The 24,604-nt window shown below is 36.1% G+C and overlaps 1 protein-coding gene across 27 annotated transcripts in view; it reads left to right on the top strand.

Annotated features, from left to right (window-relative positions):
* Positions 1-24,604, top strand: part of RBFOX1 (RNA binding fox-1 homolog 1) — a 968,785-nt gene that overhangs the window by 628,184 nt on the left and 315,997 nt on the right. The window contains exon 1 of one of the 27 annotated variants that reach the window (XM_086759526.1): positions 22,207-22,307. The exons of the other annotated variants lie outside the window; for them this stretch is intronic. The gene's annotated coding sequence lies outside the window, so the exon portion shown is untranslated. Of the gene's footprint in view, positions 1-22,206; positions 22,308-24,604 lie in introns of those variants that run through there. 27 annotated transcript variants of the gene reach the window in all.

Here is a 24,604-nt window from a genome sequence, read left to right on the forward strand (position 1 = left end):
AGTATGAAAATAAAAAAGCATTCAGTGAATGCTAGAAAATACATCATAGTATTCCATTCGTATGCATGCCTTACAGAATTATCTTTTTCCCACTTAACATGGTAACTCATGTTTTGGAAAATAAGGTCTGCAGTTCCTGGGTTTTGAATCTGGTGTCTGTAGGGTTGTTTTGGTTTTTTATTAAACCAATTCAGGTATAAGAATTCTGTCTTTACTTTTGGGCAGGGTCTTTTGTTCTTTTATAAAAGTTTCACTGAAAGTCATCAAGACTAAGAAACAGCAATTTTGTGTTGGTTACAATTTCTAGATTTTCACTGCAATAGGCAACCAGCGTTGTAAAAAATAATTATGTCAGAGAAAAAAAATCCAGTAAAATCATTATCCCATTTAAGTCAGTAACCAAACTAATGATATCACTGCATGAATACACATAACAGTATCACAAGGTTGACTAACCAGAAGGGAAATTAAACACACACCAAACTCATGAAGTGCTTACTGATGAGCTATTGAAAAGGAGTAGCAGAAGACTTTTGAGTATGAATTCTATAGAAACATTATCATATTTTCATCATTGCTATCTAATACCCTATTTATAGATTTATGTACGAGGCTGCTATAGCACACGTCATATAACAGTGTGGAGAAAAGTTGTACTTGCTCGTGGTATGATTGAAGTGATGTAACTGAAGTATTTTTTTTTTGTCTCACTGTCTTGTGCTGTATTTGCATTGAATAACTAAGAAGCATTTGATTGTTGAACTGAGTGATCACATCTCTGCAATAATGAAATAGCTGCAAGATTGTTTACAACTACATATTTAAAATGTCTGCTTTTTTTGGCTTTCATTTGCAAAATCCAGAGTTGGGTAGCTACATTGATTTAACAGTGCATAATTAAAGCTATGTTGCTTAGAACACACACAAATTTGTGTGATGAACAATGCCAGCTATGTTTAATAACAGTCTATATAAAGGGTGTCTCAAGTTCTGCCCCTATAGCTGAAAGATCAATTAGAAGCACTTAATGTTTGCAATCAATCCAGACCTAAGCATGTGTTCCTGAGGATAGAAGCCTTTATGTGGTCTTTAAAAATGATGAGCAGTGTTCAGTCTTGTCAAGGTGTAGCCACTGGATTCCACGACAGTAATCTAGAAACCTTTTTGCTGTCTTTCTGGCTTACACTGTTGTTTTAAGATGTCTCCTCTTTAATAGGTCATGCAGAATAGCCTACAGGTCGTCTTTTGGGAGTTAGGAGGCAAAGTTTTTAACTTACAATTATAAAGTTCGTATAATTGAAAGAAGTACACAGATACTTGAACTGTCTAATTCACTGTCATCAAATATTGTGGATGTCAAAAGCTTACATAGTTCAAAGTCAATTTGATAAACATTGAAAATAAATTCATAATGTATTAGTCAAGCAGAAACACTTGACACAGTGCGATGGAGGTGAAAGAGCATAGCAGGGAAGGACCATTATATTGTTGCCTTATTTCTTTTTCTCCACACTTTCCAACCTTCACGCAATTGGAGACAGAATCTTGGGACAGGCAGACCTTTGGTACAACCTTGTACAACTGCTCATATGTTATGTCCTTATGTTTGGCAGGGCACTTCTGAAAGGTATTGTCTGCGAGTTTTTACTAGCAGACTGACCAGATGAAGAAACTTCAGGAGCTCTAGGTAAATGCTACCTATTCCTGGTAGTATGAGCTTTCTATACAGGCATCTTTCAGCTCAAAAAGGGAGACATAGTGGTATCTTTTTGGATTTCATCATTAAATCTTTCTTGTTATATATTTTTAGCATCAAGTTAGTAAGCCTAAAATTAAGAACTAGTTACTAGCCAATCAGCTGCATTAGATAAGTACAAGATCTCTCTTATTCCAAGCACCTTGATCCTTACTATCGAAAATAACATAATCTTCAGAATTACAAAAGTAGAGTAGTCGTGCAGCTATATGCTTAATGTGAAACATACCAGCTATCAAACATAAACAGATTCCACATCCTGCCATATCACCCCGTTTAATCTGTTTCAAATAATCTGCCTTCCAGAAGCTTAAGGGCAAAGAGTGAGAAAATCTGATCTGGTCACAAAACCAGGAGTTATTAACCTTGAACACTGAGTCCGTGAACTTCTCATGGAGAGCAATGCTACTTAATAGCCTGTAATCTAACAGATCTTGTCAATCTGTAGATGATTTCCCTAGATACCAATGAAGCCATGAAGAAAAGTACTGAAAAATAAAAAGATAAGGCACAAAAATAAAGGAATCAAATCCTGTATTGCTGATACGCACAGCTTTTATATTCAACATTAGTTAGTTTCTAAAACGCACCACAATATCTGACTCACTTGTGATGAATTAAGAATAGATTGAAGAATCAGGTTCATGGTTTTGAAATGCATTCTGTATTTATTCCACCTATGCTGCTGAATGCTAATAAATATGTAAAATACCTCCTATTGTGGAGAGAGAATTTGAACAGCAAGCAGTTATGTTTAACAAGAAAAACATGTATACTGAAAAATACATATACAGTAGGTGATATTAATTTATAAGTATATATGGAGTCAGTTTTTTCAAATGATTTCTCAGAATACTGAGTGTAATCTCTAATTCAAAGCTGTGCAAGACAAAGAACAGCCTGCTAGCATTCTGGTGAAAGTCACTAATAATCCCAAATAAAATGTATATTAACATGTTTTACCATACAAGCATCTTTTCTTCAAAAGCAGTATGTCTTGACCTTTTAGAGACAGCAGAGAAATCTAGGTGTATTGTCATTTAGCTGATAGTTCAAAAATACAAACTGTGTTTATGCTAGAACCACAGGGCGTATTATTCTAGCAAACTAAGTGTGTGTTAGGTCATACAGTGATACAGCTTGTTTATACCTGGCTGTGGCACTGTTCTAAATACAGAGAAATTCAAAGCAAGTGCTTGCATCAGTGTTATTATAGTTGATTATACACTAAATATTCAGAGGTTTCAGTGTTCTTGAGAGTACATAACTGAAATGACATGGCCAATATTATTCTCATAAGGGTAGGTTAATGGAAGGAAACTCATCTGATCATCTTTTCAGCAGCAGTCATACACTGAAAAGCTTTTCCTCATGCGTATGCACAATGTGACAGTTTGCTCTGAAGAGGACTGGGCTCCAGAAATGGGAAGCTGCACCATATGCTTAGTTATTGAATACATTCATAGGATAAACTCTGTCACTGAAAACATACGTACTACAAGATACCATTTCAATTTGAAAATGAATTTAGGGTAAATAGAAGGTTGTATCCCATGCACAATGTCATTATAATATGGTGTTGCGATGGAATGAGAAGAAATTTTATGCAAACTAGTAGATGGTATTTTCTCTCAGAGTACTTGTACATTGCATTTTTGTTAGAGATAGTAAAATTGTGCTGAATGTATATGAACCCAAATGGCAGGGATTCGCAGCACTTGTGCCAAACTGAAATCAGATGAACATGTACAGGAGTTGGATCAAAAGAATTCTACATCTTACCATTAATGTCATGCACATCATCTAGAATAAGAAGAAAAATTTACTATGTAGAAGTATGTTTTTCCATTAAGGATGTGTATGCTCAGAAACATCTTTCTACTTGGAAGAAATAGTTGGGTAAATGAATCCACACTCACACTTAGCCATATACTGTGTTAAACCTTCTTAAAAGAATTTAAAAAGTATTTAATACATGTATTTTAAGCATAGATATTTATGTTTTCTGAAAGGTGGACTCATCTAAAAGCTCCTTCAACACTCTTGTCTCAGTGAAATGCCATTGGAAGATATTAAATTTATTATATATTTTAAGTGAAATTTGGTAGTATTTAAAACGTGATATCTCATATTCCTCCTTAAGCTTAGACCTTTTTCTACCCCATTATTCAAGCCGGAAACAGATACACTTTTTTTTGTTGTTTTCAAAACTTGTGTGAAATATAACTAGGAGATAGCACAAAGTATGATGTTTCCTTCATTTTCTGTAGCTGAAAGTAACATAAGTGTCTCATGTTCTGTACTGATAACTCAAGATTACAAAATACTTTAGTCCTAACTAACTTCATCTTAGAAAACAAGTGTGATAGAACTTGAAGAGGAATTACTTTGTTTTTGCACAAGATGAGCAAACCCACAGATACAGTTTCACTCCCTTAGATATTTTGCTAAAAATAAAATGAGGTAGCACTTTAAACATGGAAAATGCACAATTGTTTGGTAAAATGGATGAAATACAAAAATTATTAAGCATCTACCTGAGAGCTGCTGCACTGTGTTGGGGTCTCTGAGCTTTGGCGGGGCTGTGCCCTTGCGGGCCCCTGGGGCCTGGGCCTGGGCGTGCAGCCAGCCTGTTCCGGAACATTCCTGGCAGCTGCCCTCAGGCCGGGCCCATGGCCTCCTCCCGATACCTGTATCCAGGCTGAGGTAAACGCCTGCCCACTCTTTCTCTCTCTGTCATACACACACACAAATATACAAATACATACATACAGAGAGTGTATATAAATATAACTTTGAGATAGGTTTGGCAGCATCCACGCAGAAAGCTGCGAATGAAGAAAATCAGTCATGAGCTGGATGGGTTCTCGCAGTAATGTGTGTGGAACTGCTGGAACTCCTGGGTAAGTCTGACTGCAATGTAATCGATGGTATTAAATCTGAGAGGGAGATTGTGAAGTGCCATTGGAATCTGGTAGGATGTGACAAAAAACTGTGAAAGAAAATGGCTCAAACTCCTGTGCATTTGGTTAAAGCTCCCCAATGCTCCCTCTGCTGTCGAAAGGGTATAGATGTTTACAAAACAACCATAGCTGTTTGTCAACAAATGTAACTGTTCATTTTCACTTACAGAAAAAGTGAATGAACTTAAATTTCAGTATTAGTGTATTATGTATATGTTTAAATATATATTTAAATTAATGTCACGAGGCACCCACATTACTGAGGCTGGATTTTTGTGTTGACTAATGATAGTTTTTACTGTTTTCGTATAATGATACACGTTAACTTTCTTCTCTTGAAATCTAGCTATTGTATTTAAGCCTATGAATTCCAAGTTCTTAAAAAAAAAAAAAAAAGTAAAAATGAAACGATGTCAGTTTGGCACGCATAGAGGCATTACAGGAATGCTTTCTATTGCTGTTCCGCTGATGAACACCAGGGACTTGTTACCTCTGTAATGCAATTTGAGCAAGGACAGATTAACCAGCTGTCAAACAACCAACATTTTTGAGTGCATTTCAGAAATAATTTGTGAATATGGCAGTGTTTCAGCGCACCTCTTTTTGTCATATGATGAGGCTTGCCTGTATCTCCGTTCTCTATTGCTTAGATTTGTAAAAAGCCAGAAAGTAGGTTTCTAGCTTCCCTCCTCTTCCTAAAAATAACTTCAGAATATATTATTTTTAAGATTGCACATAGTTGGTTTGAGGTTTTTAAAAATAGTTATGAACAGTAAAGAGTTTTTAATGTTTCTTTTCTAAGAACGGCAGGAGAATTTCCATTTTGTGGTCTACCATAAAAAGAATTTGGTGTGCTATACTTGGCAGAAGTGTTGAAAGTAAAACACTTGCGCATGAGGAACAGTTTAGAGGAGGTTCCTAAATTCGTAGTAGTTAAAGTGGCTAAAGTCCATTTCTAGTCAGTTTATATTACATCTAACATTTATGAGGAGTCTCTGGTTTTTTTTTTTGCAGACCATCCCTTTCTGTTTTATTTCCTAAAAAGCTATAAGCTAATTAATTCAAATGATACCACTCTCGTTTATTGTCATTAGAAACAGTAAGACTTTTGAAGTCTAGTCCTGTGGTTGTGCCATCCCGTTCTTTGAGGTGAAACTGATAGCACCTGCTAATAACTGAAACTGATGTCATTATTTTAGGTGAAACTGATAGTAGCTGTATGACACTATCAACTGGTTTTGGTTGCTTAAAACATTGTCTGATGTTAGCTATCCATGTTGAAATTTTACATCGGTATCTACCTTAGAGACCTTATAATATTTCTTTTTTTTATTTTTACTTGAAAATTGCAGCTATGAAAATTGAAACACAAAACTGAGTATAGGAAGTATACTTTTGCCTCTACTAAAACGTCATAGATATTTTAGGAAAAATCTTGTTTTGTGTGCTTTGAAATAGTAACTTGAAAGTCAGAGAGGTTGGTTTTTGTCACACTGTGTCAAAGGATGTGACTTTGTCAAACAGTAGGCGTTTTGAGTATTTTTTTTTTTATTTTTGTGCACATTTGACAAAGTTTTGGTACAGCTCTGCACCTGAATTTCTAAAAAAAAATGTTACTGAGTACCTTGCAGCCCAGGAATGTACAGAACATTCCTTGCACCTGTAGCTCCGAGTTAATGCGGACTGGCTGCAGCTGGGTGTAAGGGCTGGATCTCAGAGCTCCCTTGGTTTGGTTAAATGTCTTCCTTGCTTTACACCAGCAAGTGTGGTGGGAGGAGGTAGTCTATATATCAGTACAGATGGGACTTTCTAAAATATATGTGTACTTATTTTGTGGCCAGGACAATAGTGTGGGAAGAGCTCTACTAATACAATGAGTCTGAAGGGAAGAAAGGGAATTTTGTAAAAAGGAAGTTGGAAAGCCAAGACTGGGATAGATTGTGCCTGCGTAAGGCAAAATGGAGCACAGCAGAGGATAATTTATTTTTTTTTTTTCTCTAAATATAGCAGTATGTTTCAGGCATTCTTGGATGCAGGAGTTTAGATAGATATTTGTTAAAAAAAAAAAAATTGTCTTCCACATCCTAAAATTTAAGTCTTAGTTTTGCAAGTAAGTACTTTGCATATGCTAATACATATGAATTAATTTTTTTTGTGCTATACCTGTGTGTGATTTCTAGGCTTAAAAAGAACAACTCCTGTGTTAAAACCCAGTAGATACATTTTTGTTTATGTATTTTAGAAATATTACTCTGTGTGTATGTATGCATGCGTGCATGCCAGGTGGAAGGAAAAACAACACCTCAAAATTACTTTGGGAACTAAGCTTGTTTGTGCTTTGCTTTCTGTTCTGACATTTCCTATAATTGTTTTTTCCTTTCCAAAGCAATTGGAAAGAGTTAGTAACTTTCAGCCACCTGTTTGAATATTTGATAACAGTGCAGGCAAAACTTGGCCTGGTTGTTTTGGCTAGTAATGGACAATTATAAGATGTTGGAAAATCTCCCCTAGATTTTGTACCTGTGACAGCCAATGGATTGAGCTAAATCCTCCCTGTAGATGTTGGACACTCATACATACGCAAATCAATAGTGCTGCATCAGTAATTAGAAAATACTTGATTGTATACCATCTTTATAATACTCCACAGCAATTTTCCATTCCTTCCAGAAGATGAGGGAGGATGTTGCAGTGCCCTGCACCTTTTAACATCCTTTCTTTCAAACAGATGCTCACATTATTCTGTGTGAAAAATCAGTTTTAAAGATGAAATGCATAAACTACTTTGGGATTTTTTTTTTCTAGAGTTAAGTATACAAATTCCTTGTGATTCATCAGAACAAGAGTAGCTGTGGGCTGCGCTTTCTGCAGAGTGCTTCCTGAGCAAAGCTGAAATCAGTGGAGTTTATGGAATAAGCCCTGTTCAAATTTCATTGTTGCCAAGATGAGTAGATAAATTATTGTCTTGGTTTTCCAATATTTAAGCTATGCTGCTGGTTTGTGATGTACACATTGCCTTGGAAGAGAGAAGATGACTTTTTGTTTAAGTAGGTTAATAGATCCCATGGTTTCCAAAGCTGAATTTGTTTGAGTTTTGGTGGCGGACTAGCAAAGCCTTATTTGTTACAACAGCATAGCAGCCTAGACAGGTTTTCCCAGCGGCACTGACATTTACTATAACTTGTATGTGTGTATCTATCTCACAACCTCAGTGTTCTGTGCGCCAGAGAGTTCAGCTCCGCTAAATGAGCCCTCCGGGTTTGATTGGAAGGCTTGGGATATTGTGGATATGCACTTGCTTGGCTGAAAGTAAAAGTCTCCTGAGAGACAGAGAGGGGTGTGTACGTGGAAAAATTATATCTGAGGTATTTTTCTTCTTTATCTGGGAAAATGTGTTTTTCTTCAAAGCCCACATGGAAACGGGAACTGATTGTCTTATATGCACAGGCACATTGACTCTTTGACTTTGTTATCTCACAATGAATGGGATAGTAGATTTTATTATAAATTTTACAAGTCTTGCTCAAATTCCTGTGTGTACATACTTATACAAAATTTTGTGTGCTAAGCTTTCAAAAACAATAGGGAAAAATACTCTGCCCTCTGTTTGTTGCATGTGGTAGGTAGGCAGACAGTGAATATGTAATATGAGATTTGTATTTAGACACGTGTGTCTAAGTACAGATTTATTATTGTTTGCAGGTGTTTTCTTATGTTGCTACTGTGTATCTTTATCTGATGCATCAGTATCTGATGCCTTTCCATGTTCGTGGTTGTGAACCGTTTCTTTTATGTACAAGAAGTTCAGTAGAGCTATACGTTCTTGCAACAGTAATAATATCCTCTGTGTGCACTTTCAGAAACAGAATCTTGGGAATGATTTGTAACAGTATTTGGGAGAGAAACTCAGTTTGTGTCTACAAACTGCAAATTACTTCTGTGTAGAGTTTTGATATAGTGATATTTTGTGAAGCCCCTAACATCAGGACCTGGACCAGTTGGAGCGAGTCCAGAGGAGGCCACGGAGATGATCAGAGGGCTGGAGCCTCTGCTGTGAGGCCAGGCTGAGAGAGCTGGGGCTGTTCAGCCTGGAGCAGAGGAGGCTCCGGGGAGACCTGAGAACGGCCTTCCAGTACCTAAAGGGGGGCTGCAGGAAAGATGAAGAGAGACTCTTTAGCAGGGCCTGTTGCGATAGAACAAGGGGTCATGGTTTTAAGATAAAGGGAGGTAGATTCAGACTGGACATAAGGGAAAAAAATATTTTACAATGAGGGTGGTGGAACAGTGGCACAGGTTGCTCAGAGAGGTAGTGGATGTCACATCCCTTGAAACATTCTAGGCCAGGTTGGACGGGGCTCTGAGCAACCTGATCTGGTTGGTTTTAGAACCTTGACCATGTCCTTATTAAATTCCTTTAAAATGCAATTAAACCTTCAATTTTTTTTCTTTGATAATGTTTTAGGGTACTGTTTGTACTTTCATATTCTAAAGTGAAACCAGACACCTGTCCCTCACTGGCCAAGCAAGGAAAACTGTAACATCTGTGTGTGTGTGTGTGTGTGTATATATATATATATATATTAATGTTTGTAAAGAAGAGTGTCATGATTGATTTCAAAATAAAACAAGTCAGGTCTTTGACTAGTGTATTGCAAAGGGCTTTGGAGCTTAAAGAAGGAAATTGTGCAGTGGCCACAGCTTGAAAACGCTGCCCTGCTGAATTGGTAAAATTTACAGGAGCATGGTTCCATATGTCTGTTTGTTAAGGATCCCTGAGAACAACAGTACTGTCACTAGGTTTCAGCTCTCCTTCTGTTCCATCCCTATCAGCATCATATTCTGAAAGCTATGAAGCAGGTTTAGATCTAAGCCTCCAGATTTCTTGTCAGCCTGTCTGGAAAGCAGCAGAGGTTGAGGGAGCATTTAAAATAATCCGTTTCTGGATGACAGGAGAATAAAGAAGAGATTGAATGAGTAGAGAAAGGTGTATACTAAAGGAGAACAGTTATACAGCACTTGGAAAGAGGAGGGGAAAGGCTAGATGGGATGAGAAAGAAAACAAGGAGGGAATAAAAGCAAAACAAAGAGGGATATGTCAGATTTAAGAATAGAAAATATTACAGGAGGACAGAAAATGTTACGGGGGAATGTACAGAATTGTAGCGCTGGAAAAAGAAGTGAAGTGTTAGTCTTCTTTGTATCTCCCTGCTGAAAGGACGAAAATGATGCAGCATTTCTGTACACACACAAAAAGCTGTGTCTGCTGCAACTGGATTCTGCCCCCAACTTTCCCTTTTGAATAAGCACTGGGAAGTGAAGAGAATGTAGAAAGGAGGAGGGGATTACTTCTCTAATGAGGGAGAAAATGGTTTTTCAAAATCCTTACTTGTACTTCACCTTCATGTGTCAAACTTTGTATTTCTGCTATTCTCCAAGGAGCTTCCGTGGGGGTTTGCTTCTGTATAATAAATGTCCTCTTTATTAATTCTGAAGTTGAATGGTGGAGATTGGAAATAAGATTATAGGAATAGCGTTTTACTTAGTATGTGTGTTTTTACTCCTACTATTCTTTAACTACTTCTGAAAATAAAGAGCAGTATTTTTAATAGTATTGACATCAGTGATCCTTGTTAATATGGGATATGTGTTTGCATTATATTTGGAGTTAACACTGTGTTTTGTAAAATCTAAGTTTGGAATCAGATCGGGGGTGTATTTTCAGTTGTTCTGTGAGTCTCAGGTCACTTCTTATTCTTTAGATCTTGTGTCATTTTGAGTTAGATGATATCTTTATTAGTGTAGTTTGCAAAGTAAAGTATTGTGAACTTCTAAGATAAAAGAATAATATCCAGGAGTTATTTATTTATTTTAACACTGCACCCCACCCCCCAGCCCCCCGCAGGAATCCTTACATTCACCTCTGTAATTCTTTGGAAAGATAAAGTCAAAATACCTCCCAGTTTTACCTGCATAGTAAAGGAAATGTCTACACTGTCACAGAGTTACTATTTTCCAGTAAATTCCTTAACATTACTAGCAGCAGCAAGCAAAGGTGCTGTTATACTAGCTGCAACAGAAATACAAAAGCATCAAAGATAATGGCAGCTGTTTATCTTTTTGTGGTGTTAATGTGTAATGTGACTGGGGCCAGATAAAAAAGACCAAGCATCAGTGCTATGCATCAGATTCTTCGCACAAGAATTAAAAAAATCCAAGAGCACATAAGATGGAAAGATCAACTCTGCAGTTTGTGTTAAATATATGTATTAGTAAGATTTCATCACAAACTTTTCCTAAACAGTATACTGGCATCTCCTGATTAAAATACTACTGAGTATTGGAGATGTTCAGCATCTCTAAGAAACTTAGTTTTGTATTCTTTATGTATGTCAGAATTCATTACTTTAAAAAAAAAAAAAAAAAAAAACACCAAACCAAAAAAAACAAAACCCTCCAGTTTGTCTCTTTCTGCTGGGAGCTTTATGGTTTTGCGATTTACTTGCTAACCTTATTTTTTCAACATAGTTGCAAAAAGAACTTAAAATCAAGCTTGCATATTTTCAGCTTGTTTTTTTTTTAATATGTGAAAAATGTGCAGTTGTTCAAGTTGTCATGACAAGTTTCTTATGGCATAATTTGGATGTGCTTGTTTGAAAATGCAGATCTGTATTTTATATATGACAATACTTGCTTATAAAGTGACATGCTGGGATGTACTTGAATTTGAAAGTCTGTCCCCGACTGTTATTTTTAAGGGCATTGACAAGAAAAAGAATAGGTTCATATTGGGTTAAGAAATGAAAATATTACCATCCAAGAAACCAGTATAACCCATTTTGGTTTAGCGTGGATAAAGGACATTTTCTTTTCTTTCGTAGTTTGAAAATTAATATCCCTTGGAATATTTTAAAACATTGACTCTGGTTAAGGGATTAAACGAAGCAAAATGGTTTGCTGTATGCTGAATCAATCAGAATTAAAGCTCGTTTATAAGTGACAGGTTTTCTATGCACAGCAACTTTCTTTTAATACCTCTGGTGTAAATGACTCTTCTTTTTAATATGCCGTGTTACCTGTGTTTAATGAAGTGGATTAGGTATTCTGGGTGGGTTATTTGTGAATTTGAATTCTAAATAAGATGAAAATTGCTTTTCAGGAGTAGGGCTAGCTTTCCCAAGATGAGCTAGGTGGCAGAATTCACTAAGAAAGTGGTGCTTAGTTATTCTGTAAGCTCTGAATGCCAGTTTCTTCACTGAATCATGTAAAGTGCAGTGCATTTTGACTCTGTACCCTACAAAAAGGAATTATCTGTTTATATAAAATACATATTGTAATATTTTATGCAGAATACCTTAAAGCAGATGTATGCTAATTTCCAAAAAGCTGCAGGCTCTCAGTGAGATGGGAAAATGCATCTTGTTTTGCAAATCCCATATGGTTATTTAACAGTTCTGGTGATACAGTTAGTTTTCATGTGTATGCAAGGTCTACAGAAGCATTCTACTGATAGCGTATTTCCCTGAGGTTCTCTGCACTGCCTGCCCAAGTTTGACTGCTTTATATGCTCAATTTTTTACTGAGGACAAAGGTGAAGAGTGGATAGGAAAGCAAGGATGACAGATGTTTGTTTTTAGTGTTTAGTGCTCTACCAGACAGTTCTTGGATACTAAGATGGAGTGTGGTGTGAAAACAGAGAAAGAACAGGTTTTTAACATAAGTATTATTGAGTCAGTAGCTTTAAATACAAATATGTAGACATTAAATATGAAATAATGGCTTACTTGTAGTTTTGAATGTCAGTGAGAGAAGGTATGTTTCCTGCAAAGTATTCCTATTGGCAAGTGTTACACTTCAATCGGAGAAAAACAGCACGTTTTAACTCGCTTCAGGTCCATCTTTTTGAAATAGACTAAAAAGGACTTTGGTTTTGTTACACTGGTGGAAGACTAGTCAAAAACCACACTCTGGCTTTTCTTTTTCTTTTCTTTAACCTATGTCCCGTCTCTTTGCCTTAATCTCTCTGTCTGCAGTAGTGTCGTAGTTCACTAAACAAAACCACAACAAGAAGTAACACAGGTCTGAAGGCACAGGGAGATCATGTGTGGAGGACTGAGCATGCATAGCTGGGAACCAGGAACTCTTGGAGCTTTTACCTCTGCTGCTCAGTCTTGTCATTTTATTACATTTGTTGAGTCTCTCAGTTCTAATTACTTTTTCTTTACATGAAGTTGATTATAATAGGTGGTGATGGTAATAGCTGTTGATTATAGTCATTGTTACTGTACTGGCTCATTAATCTTTCTGTAAGACCCTGTTCTGTGAAGGACTGTTCTAGCACACAGACTGCCCGATCTGGTCTGTGTATGTAGAAGAGTCTGTACATCAAACATGTGGCGTGATTCATTCTGGAATACCAGTTTCAGTCCATGGTAGCAAACAGTAAAGTAGAAATAAATTTAGTAATTAAAAGAAAATTATACTGATAGGTGATGGTAGACCAGAATGTGTGTTGTTCTTCATCCAGAAGGCCTAGAAAGATGTACCAGGTAGAATGACTGGGCAGAGACTGCCAAGCAGCATAATCTTTGAATTATATCTGTATGAGAAAGCAGTCTTTTTGTTAATCTCTCTGCTTAAAGGACTTACTTAAAAATAGTCTAACTCTGCATAAGTGTCAAGATCTTTATTAGGCTACAGTTATGGAATCAGTACTGTACCTGAGACAGAGATTACAAAGTGCTTTCATTCTGAATTCCAGAATTTAAGGAACCTGATATAGCATTTGCAAATATATGTTCTGTTACTGAAGTAATACAGGGTATTTAATAGAATTGGCTTTCCAATAAAAGAGAAACAACATTTAATTTATTAATCTGAGAGTTATTCCAAGAAAGAATCTTGTTTTATACAAATGGCCTGCTAGGAAACAATTGTTATCCAGCTCACTGTAGCTATAACCTCCCTTAGTCAGTATGTGCTTTTAATATTAAATTTGCAGTTGTACTGTATTTTGTCCCTGCTTTACAACTACTGGTATATTTCTGTTCTTTCTGTTCTGTGCAGTATACTTGTTGAACACAGAGTTTCATTCCCTATAATCATGACCCAGTTATGTTGAGTTTACTAACTTGGTTAATAAGATTATAAATAATAATTCATAGTCTTCTTTTGTAGTTAGCCACGGTAGCCTATTTAATTTTCCTTGGCAGCACATATGGTGGGTGATAAACTGACTAATAAAAGTGCCACGTGGAGCATAGGTCCACTTTTATTTTTTTACAACGGTTTCTTTCATCTGATACATAATTCATGTGCAAGGCTCGAAATTGTTTTGTCTGATTTCAACTTCTGATGATGTATTCTGAGCTGTAAATGTTGTATGAAAACAATGATTCCCTGACTTAATCAGCTGCATTTTTTCAATGACCATTTTATAAAAACAGTAAATGAGGCTGTCAAAACATTTTTAAGAATGTTTGTATTCATCCTTTGAGTCTTATTACTAGTTCTTTTAACTGAGATTAAAAGTAACTGTAAATTCCACGACAGGTCTTTTAGCCAAGCACGTGCATTAACCTTTTTTTTCTTTCATTTGCTCTTCAGAAGTTCATCCTCTTCAGTTGGCTTTTTAGTTCCATCTTCATAGAGGATGAGCTGCATCTTGCAGTCTTCTGCTTGTAAGCTGGCTTTTCCAGTATCTACCTGCTTTAGTAGAAGCAACTTGCAGCTCTTCTAGTTTGAGAACTTCAGTAGAACTCCAGCTTGATCTTGTACAAAGATGTGAAGAGACATTCATTTTGTATATCCCATTTATTCTCTTTCCTGTCATGGAAAGAAATCTACCTAGTGGTATTGCTTCATGTTAAAGTGATGAAACTTTTCCCCCCAGCCCTCATCTTGTAAATCTGATTCTTTATGGTGCCTCGAGTGCAAATAGTTGACAGAGTACATCCCAGATTGCAGTTGCAGAGTTTCAGCCTTTCATCTTACTTAGAAAATATCTGTGTTAAAATAAGCATGTTAATGTTAGTTTTCTGAGGCTGCTAATTTATCATTTTTGTCCCCTTCCAAAATTAAGTATATCTACATTTCTTGTGTCAAAATTCCCATGAATGAACCTTTCTATTGTGTAGTTTTGAAATTCTGGTAGTACAGACACAGGTATAGGTGTGTAACCACCACATCAAGGAGAAATCTTCAGCTGCACTAGTAATACTCATCACATTTGGTGCAATGTGGGGAGTCTTAATGAACAGACTCTGCCAGGCTCTAACCTACTGCTTGCTATTGCCTTGTCCATTACACCTGACTGGATCTGGTTCAGAATTCACTTGGTGGGTCATTAGTGGTCGTGTGCTTCAGGGTTTGATACAAGGGGCAATACTGTTGAATAACAACATGGACAGTGGGATGAAGCGCACTGTCAGGACGTTTGTAGATGATACCAGACTGGAGGAAGCGGTATGTTTTGTGGAAGATAAGGCTGCTCTTTGGAGGGAATTGAATAAGTTGGAGAAGTGGCTTCGTAGAATCATAAAATGGTTGTAGCTGGAAGGGACCTCCAGAAGTCATCTGGTCCAAGCTACCTGCTCAGGCAGGCACACCTAGAGCTGTTTGGCCAGGACCATGTCCAGATGCCTTTTGAATAGCTCCGAGGTGGGAAGATTCCACAACTTCCCTGGGCAAGCTGTGCCACTGCTCAGTCACTCTCCCTGAAAAAGTGTATCCTGATGTCCACATGGAACCTCCTGTTCATGCCCAATGACTCTGGTCCTGTTACTGGACACCACTGAAAAGAGCCTGGCTCTGTTTTCTTTTCGCCATCCCTTCAGGTATTTATATACATTGACAAGATTTCCCCTGAGCCTTCTCTTCTCTAGGCTGAAGAGTTCCAGCTCTCTCAGCCTTTCCTCATATGAGAGATGCGCCGGTCCCTTAATCATCTGAGTGTTCATTTGTTAGACTCTCTCCAGTATGGCCATGTCTCTCTTGTACTGGGTATATTAATATTACTAAGTATTAATAATGTAATTTTTTCACCCTTTGATTTTCTTAGGGTACTCTGAGTATTTTAGAATTAAGGATTCTTCAGTTAAAACTTTCTCTTCAGAACCGTTTAGCTGTATAATTTGGGGTCAAGCTGTTTGTTTTTTTTTTTTCTCTGCTTATTTTCCTTTCTTTGGTACAGAGCCAGGATATTGGCAGTTAATAGAGTGTTTGTGTTCAAATCTCACATATGTGTGATTACTCTGTACATTTTATAGAAAGATGCCTAAGGAAAAGATCTAAGTTATTGATGAAGAAGGGGATTGGACCTGAGCGACCTGAAGTGTAGGACTATGCTGTTAGCTATGCAAACTTGTTACAAGTAATCCTTCATCCTTCAGTGGTAAAGTTCACAGAGACAAAGCACTGTATAGGAAAAAAAAATAGGATTGTGAATCTGAAAGTTTAGGCATTTCTGTATTTCATCAGCAATAGCAATTTCTCTCCTGGGAAAAAAAAAAAAAAACAAAACAAATAATAAGAATAACCTGATGTGCTTTTTGGTTCTTCAGAGATCCTAAAAGATTTTTTTGGGTGTTACTGTCTTAATAATAAAAGACAACTTCATGGAATTATGACAAATTTAAATATCTGTTTTGTTTCCTTTGGCAATGCAATACTTGGTTGATAAATTACTTGATTCTTTATGTTGTTCAAATGCTTGTGGACACGACATTAACATAAGGAAAACTAAACTGAAAGCAATTTTATGCAGCCTTTTTTTTTTCTTTTTTTTTTTTTTTTACTATACCCTTGAGCATTTTCTAAGTTTGCATTTAATCACAGAATCTTGGCCATGATATTTCTGACAGGTAATTTCCTTAATGCGGTTGACAGAGATGGATTACATGGAAGCCTGTTGGATCCAATGCTTTGTATGCAAGTGATAAGACTGGGTTAGGGTTATCTTGCTCTGAGTGCCTGAAAAGATAAAGCCACCTAATAATTCCCCTGGTAATATGGATGGTTTTGTGGGGAGCAGAAATTCATGGCTAGATACTGGCCTGCAAAGGAATTACCAGATTTTATTGCACCTTGAGAATATCTGGGGTGATCTGTATTTTTTTGTTACATGATATCCAAGTGACATGTCAGAGAAAGACAAATGTATTAAATGTTTGGTAGATTGGAAAAGTGATAAGGTAAGAGGCAGGTGCATATCTTGGAAATATTAATGGGATTTAAAAATAAAATTATTTTTGTCACAACCATGAATACTATTTTTATTCTGCAGGGAAATAACAAAATAAGTAGCATTTAGCTTTTTAGCTGCTGTAAAGATTGTAAGAAAATTACTGTTCTCTTGCTGCCTTATTCAAAGACTCTAAGCCTCAGTGTTTATAACCAGGATGCTTTTTCGAAACAGGATGTAATTATAAATAGCAAAGTCTGAATAAATTTTAGATCTCAGTAGTATTCTTTTGCAGTCAAGACTTTTTGAACACTTGAATAGAAAGTGTAGACAAAAGCTTGGGTGAAATAAGAGCAATCAATGTATAGCTTATTTTTATGTACTTCTAGCAAGCATTCATTTCAGTTCAAATAGGATTTTTTCAGTAATCTCCAAGACCATGATAATTTTATAACTTATTCAAACTTCATCTAGAGTAAGAAAATAAATTTGGTGGGCTAGTAGCTAACAATATTGCAGTCAAAGCTTCTGGTAGTGGTCTCTTATTTGGAGATGAGCTTATTGTCGAGATGGAAATTGGAGAAAAGAGCGGGTAGTGTTCATAAAACCATAGACTCCTGGCACTCCCTCTGTAATCAGTCAAAAACAGAGATGTGCCTTCAGGAGGCAATTCAGTGGAAGAGTCTAATTTAGGTGGTCTGAGTCATGTCCTGTGGGATCCTCCTTGTATCTCTTGCCTCAGTACCAAGAGGGCTAAAATTAGCAGCTCCCCTAAGCTGAAGTTAGCTTCTGTGAATATTTGCTGGAATAGTGAGTTGTATAGAATTCAAGATACAGAATGGTTTTCCAGGTTTTACAGCTTTCTAGGCAATAGGGTTTTGCTATGCTGCCTATATAAAATGTTCAGAGGCTTTCTGGTGGAGGACTTGGAGGCAGGGGATACATATACTGTGTTTCTTGGCATCATGGCTCTTTAACTAGTGGTGTAAAAGCTGTTGTCATACGTTATTTCTGGAAAACACAGCAAGTGGAAAAGACCATCCCTAAATTGCAATTAATAAGAAAAAAGAAAGAAAAGCCAAACAAACCCTAGTTTGCTGGAGAATATTTGGGCTTGGTGTGGTGGGGAGGGTTTATGTCCTTTATATCCTGAAAGATTCTTTAAATAATAAAATATATTACTCATTTTTTCCTTTTTTTTATTTCCAAAGGGGAGGAAAAAAAAAAGCCTTTTATACAGAGACTGTGTCATGAAAAAGGGTCACGTAAGTGTTTAATATATGCTGTGATGAGTAATTTTGGTCATGGTACATCAGAAAGCTACTTCCCCTCGCCTTCTTTCTAATAAGAATTTTAATCCATTGATGACAAAACCTCTAAAGTATTTCCTTGCTGCATTGTAATACACTGTGACGAATTATGTCTCAGGAGTTGTAAAATTTTCTCATAGCTTGTAATACCTCATTTAATGAATTGATCACACTGAAATGTAAGGATGAAGCAGCATTTATTTTGCATGTTATATTGCATATAATTTTAAAAGTTGACATTTATAGCCATGGAAGCTGTTATTTTACATATCATTTTCAAACCATATCAGTGTTAAACACATTTAAATTTGATAAGCAAGTAGATTAGATTTGCTTTTAAGCTAGGCATGTCATTATAGTTTGTGTTCCCTTCAGCAGGGCACATGCTTACTAGCAAATGCAGTATTTCGTTGTCTTTTAAAACCTAAAAATAATAAAAGGGCATGTGTTCACAGAAGTAATTTAATATAGAGCTGCTTTTGGGACAGTGCCCCAGTCATGATTTCTGTGGGATGTAGATGTTAAAGTAGTTTTTGGTTTTTGTTAAAAATTGCCCTATTTTGAGGAAACATTAATGTAGGATCTATATGTGTTTCAGTTATGAAATACCAAATCTGTCATAGTAACATATGGCCTGATCATCATCTCCTGCAGAAAAAAATCCATGGGAGGGAAGAGCTTATTTGGAAACTCTGCATGATTTACCAGGCAGATTTTCTGATGCCTCATCTTTCTCATCAGAAAAAATTTGTAGCCGCCAAGGAGGCGGATTCTTACAGCCTTCTAACTGTTTAAATGCCTTACCATCCATAAAAAATACGTTGTTAGAAGTGTGAAAAGAGGCAGCCCTTCTTTCTTCGATCCTGGCATCTTTCACCACTGAAGAAACTTTACAGGACGTCACACAGAGAACCTCTGCTGTCATTGTGATCTGGTTGTGACTCCCACCTCAGGATCTTGGTGAATGTAGAAGCAGCTGGGAGAAATCTAATGAAAATCTGAACTTTATAAAATCCCAGTGGGCTTTTCGCTGGAGATGACGTTGCTTTTCCTATTGTATCTGCTAAAAGACAATTCCAGCATTGTACTTGTTACTGGGGAACAAAATTAGACAGGATGCAAATAAGAGGCTTTTCACCGTAACTCAGTCAGAGGGAAGAATGATTTCTCTTCATATTTTTTAATTCTTTAAAAAAGATCAATTTGGAAATATGATACTGAATTTTCTAGACTTTATGAAAGTATTTTTCACTTTTTATCAAAATAAGGCTAATGCCTGTTTTGCAAAGTCCTCTTACCAAAGCAGAAGACCTTGTCTTAGAATCTGTCTTTGAAGAACGTAATTTGAAAATTGCATTTGGAGGGTTTTGTTTTGAGGTTTTAGTTGTGGGTTGCCCACCCTTCTCCTTGTAAATACGTTGTTTCACATTGTGTTCATGTTCATAGAGTAGATCTTTGGGCTGCATGTAGTTTTTGGCTTTCTGATCTATCTGCATTCGTAGGCCTACTCAGAAGGACGGAGTGTAGCTACCAGCTCTAGTGAGGTGGTGTTTAGTTCACAAGGGTGTGGACTGTAGTGTCTTAAGAGAGGTGCCTGTTCTGATTTGTTGCATAGCCATAAAGACCACCTTTCATAATGGGATGATGGTCAAAATAGGCAGAATTCTTATAACCAAGGAACAATGTCTAACAGAACTTAAGAGAACTCCTAAGTCTCTTGTCTGGGCTGCTACTTGTATCTTACTAGAGTTAAATATATTTCGTGCCTTGTCCATTAAGTTGATAAGAGGGTTAAAGGAACTATCACTGCATGGAACTGGAGCGTGTGGGGCAAAGGATGGGAAAATGGGCTTCTTAAATTAAACCATCTTCTTCAGTTAACTATTATTTACTATTTATTTAATGTCCTTGCATATAAACTTGTGGCTGTCCACATTGTAAAAACGAAGCTGTAACGAAAGCAGACTTCACAGCCGCATTAGATGAACGAGGTGACTGCAGAAGGCTAAGGATTAGTTAGCTGACAAGCTTTCAAGGAAGTGCGAGATTTAGTAATCAACAGTGTAACATAGAAAAGGCATCAGAAGAATTAGTTCTTTGCTATGGGGTTTTTGAGTGTTATTTAAAAATTAGGTGAGTAGTTACTGCTCATACTAACACATATAAATCACCTTGACTTCCATTCTGTGCATTTCACTAGATTATGTGATCTTTGAACTTCTGATGATAATTTTTTTTAGTGTAGAAGATTGGCAATGTACGGTGTCAGCATAATATGTCACGTAGTCATGAGGTGTAACTGAAGAATTGAATGATTTGTATTGTGTCTTGCTCACAAAGCTAATTAAATGGAATGGCATTGAAGTTGATGAAACTACACGGGTGTCTACTGGCTTAAGAAATGTCTCCCAGTTTTTTTTTTTTTTGTAAAATGATCATCAATATTTTGTTACTTTCTCATCCTTGTGCATGTTTTAATTTGCTTATTTTTCCTATTACTTTCAGCAGGAATAACTTAATTACAGGGAAAAGAAAATAGTTCTAAACCACATTCATTTAAATAAGAAATTGTATATTTGCAGAATCTAACATGTATTTAAATACAACTTTTCCAGTCTTTTATTCAAAGAAAATGTGCTATGAAGTGAAATTGCACTTAATAACATCAAAAATAAGTGGGGAAAAAAAAAAAAAAGGAAAAACTAATTTCTGGAGGTTTGTAGCAATGCATCTTTAAGTTTACCTCAGCATTGAAGGGGCCATTTAAAAAGATAAGAGCTTAATCCAGACATCTAGGATGATGATTTCCTTCAGTATGATAATAAATATACTGAAGTACCCTTTTATCTTTAATAATTCAGGATTCATTGAGCGTTTAAAGGTTTTTCTGTTCTCTCATTTAAGGAATCTGATAGCAGTTTGTTAAAAATCATGAGACACATGTCGACAATAGACAAAAAAATTGCACAATATTTAAGAGATGCTATTTCAAAATGGAAGTTGGTGCTCTCTACAGCACTTGCATAAAGGTTTAAAGATTTTTCACCTTACTTGCTTATCTTCTTGAAAACTGTAACCATTAGGATGACTTCCCATAAATTATTTGAAGGACATCCTCATAAATCAATGATTTTATAAGAAGCTCCTCAACACTCCCCTTGAAATAATGTATAAGAAGTCTACAAAGGAAGCTTTGTACAAACTGGGGAAAAAAAAAAATCAGAATAACTGTTTCTGAACAATGAAGTACTTCTCAACTGAGATTTACAATTAGTACTACTATGATTTTCCAAACAGTACACATTTGTGTTTGTAGTACGGTTAACAAAATTGATAATGATTTTAAGCTAGTTATAGCATTTACATGTTGTTATTCAGTTTCACCTTAAATGTGAATGACAGGGTATTATTCTTTATAATTGGAACATTTTTTTTTAATTATTTTTTTTTGCGTTGAAGGTTAAAATTTTCAAGCTGAACGTTATTTTACTTTTTCATAGTCAGAACATAAACAAGTTAGTCTGTTAAAAATTGTTGTATTAGTCTTGAGTATATTCACTTGTGTTTAGAGACCAGTATGGACACGAACTATGAGAGCAAAGACGCCTACTGTAATCTGAGAGCAGAATCTGAATTGAGATTCCACACTTTTGGAGAAAAAAAAAACAAATAAATGGATGAAACTAAATGAATTAAATATGCATATTCAGTAATTATGATGTTAATTAAAGCTAGTGAGAGATTACCCAGCAGAATTCCTTTAAGAATTTAAGAACTCTCAAAATCTGGATCCAGTTGCTGACAAGTAAATACTGTAAAGCGCGCCTGCAAAGACACGTGTCACTGACAGAAGCAGCAGGTTAGTCCACAGTGATTTCTGAGATTTCTTAGGCATTAGCTTCAGTTTGAGGGACTTGGTTAGAAATATTCTCAGACTTCTAGGATTTCTGGTTTTGAAAAATAATTTTTTTTTGCAGTAGATGAGCGGAGAGCTAACCATTGGATCTGAGTTATGCATTGCACTACCCTAAGATGCTACTGGTTGCCATGGTAACATTTTAAAATGGTGGTGGCTGTGGCTTGACATCAGAACATTTTCTGTTAAGTGAAAATTTTTCTCAGATTGTTATGTAGTGCTTTAAGTGAGTGGACCTTTTGTACTCAATAAAATATTTAGTAGGTTGTAGTAAATATTAATTTGTCCTCCCTTCAAGATAATACCCCGTGCTGTGTATTTACAGTTCGATGCTAATAGAATAGTATTCCTGGAAAAGAGTTAATTCATCCTGAACAGTCAAACTTGCTAAAAATAAATTTGCTAATAGTGCTTTATAGAGTAATTGTTGAAGTTGTTTCACTTTATCCTTTCAAAATAGTGTGTGGCAGGTTAGGTTAAATTGGCTTCAGCTTTTTTATGCATTTGGGGAAGTAGTGATTTTAGTACTCATTTATATTTAAAGGTTAACTTAAACATCTTTACACTGGGACTTGCTTGTTTTGAATGACTGAAAAGAAATGCCTTTATACAATAGGTTATATTTTGGGAGAGTGGTGGTAGAAATGGCTTAACTAAAAAGCGAGGAATGGAACATCTCTGTGTCAGTCACACGCTAACATACTTTGTTACTGACCATATTGTATTTGAGATGAAGCAATGTGATTGCTGTCTTATCCCTCACTTAAGTAAGCTTTCAAAGGTGATCTCCAAATCATGTCTGCCACAGAGCGAGGATTTGCTGAGAGTGACAAACACATGCTGACTACATTTCCCGTATGCTTTTCAATAACTTGAATTCCAAGGCTCCTGACAGAAAGGAAATGTCTCAGAAAACTCTCAGTGGTACACTTCAATACAGCAGGATACACTGAGTGAAAAGCAGAACTGTTTTTGCAAGTCAGGATTTATAAACTTTAATAATACACTTATCGGGAAGAAAAGGAAATTCAGTTTAGAGATGGGAGAAATCATCTTGACGGGTAATACTAATTCTTTTCTTCTTGCTATTGCACTGCTTCATTGATAGTTCATATGGTTTGATGGTCCTTTGGAGCCAGTTCAGCCCATTGTGGCTCATCGTAATCACATCCTTCATCCCTGTGATTTCAGAGGCTTTATGGAAATACCATGCAGATGTGTGTGTGCTTTAGCACAGCTGATAACAGTGTCTTAGATGACCTCATCAATCTTAATGACATTTCCTACTAATCAGCAAGAGGCTTATAATTTATTTTTCTTTTTAGCTACTTCTTTACGTTTGCCTCTTATCTGTCTATCTATTTAAAAAAAAAAAAATCACACAGTGCTTTAGCTGTGCTATGCTATGCTAAACTTAGTCTTCTACATACTCGCTGTTTTTCTCACAGTTACTCTTTGCTGATTTAATTGCTTTGTCCCTACTATTTCCCTACACGAGGTGAGTACAGGAGGGGTTGCCCTGCAGCCGCCTCATAGATCTTAAAATTGCAAGACACTCAGAAATTAGAGAAACCTACTTTAAACCATACCTTTCAACACCAGCTCTCTTGGAGTTAGATGGAGCATCCTCAGGAAACAAATATATGACGTAAGAAAAATAAAATTACAATGATTTTTATCCATGTAGGGAAATACAGAATTTGTCTTAAGCTATGATTGGTGTATAGTAATTAATGATTGCTTTTTTCTTTTTATTGTACCATTAACAATATGATTTTGAAATTTTGCAACAATGACTGGCTTTCCTAGCTTGAGCAATTGTACTTTGTGTTTCTGTCACATTAACTTCATTTCAAAAGGACACTGCAGTGCCTACTTTTATTGAGCAATAAGACGTAATCTTTACAATGAGTCATTAAGATTCATTTTTGCTTCTGCATTTAAAAAAATGTCATTTGTGGAAAAGCACCCTGAGTTTTAGAAAGCAATTTTCTTTGTATCAAAGTGAGCCATTGACTCACTGTGGATTAGAATTTTGCCCAAAGTGGGGAGGACATAGTATTTATTACTAGATCATCATCTGGGGTGGCCATGAAATGCTATGTGAAGTTAGAGAGAATACAAGGAACAGAATAGTAATAGAATGTTACATTTCAATACATTGTGTGGGGAAATATATCAATGGTTCAACTGCTTTTTAGACATTTTACTTTTTAATGTCTTAAAAACACCCAGGAATACAACTCTTGATTTAGCCCAAAGCACTGTACATAACAGTTCAAGATGTAAGGAAGAATCAATTTTGACTGTAACAATTTAGGATCTCTGTGGGGATGAAAAAGACAAAGTATCAGGAACATTAATCTACAGATTCAATGTATAAAATCTATTCCTTACAGTAAAAAAAAAATCCTGAAATTTTATTCCTGTCTGATGTGATTATCCATAACCTTGCCTGATTGTTGTCTGAATACAATATAC

This window comes from Chlamydotis macqueenii, chromosome 15, assembly GCF_036417535.1.
Source record: "Chlamydotis macqueenii isolate bChlMac1 chromosome 15, bChlMac1.mat, whole genome shotgun sequence".
NCBI lineage: Eukaryota > Metazoa > Chordata > Aves > Otidiformes > Otididae > Chlamydotis > Chlamydotis macqueenii.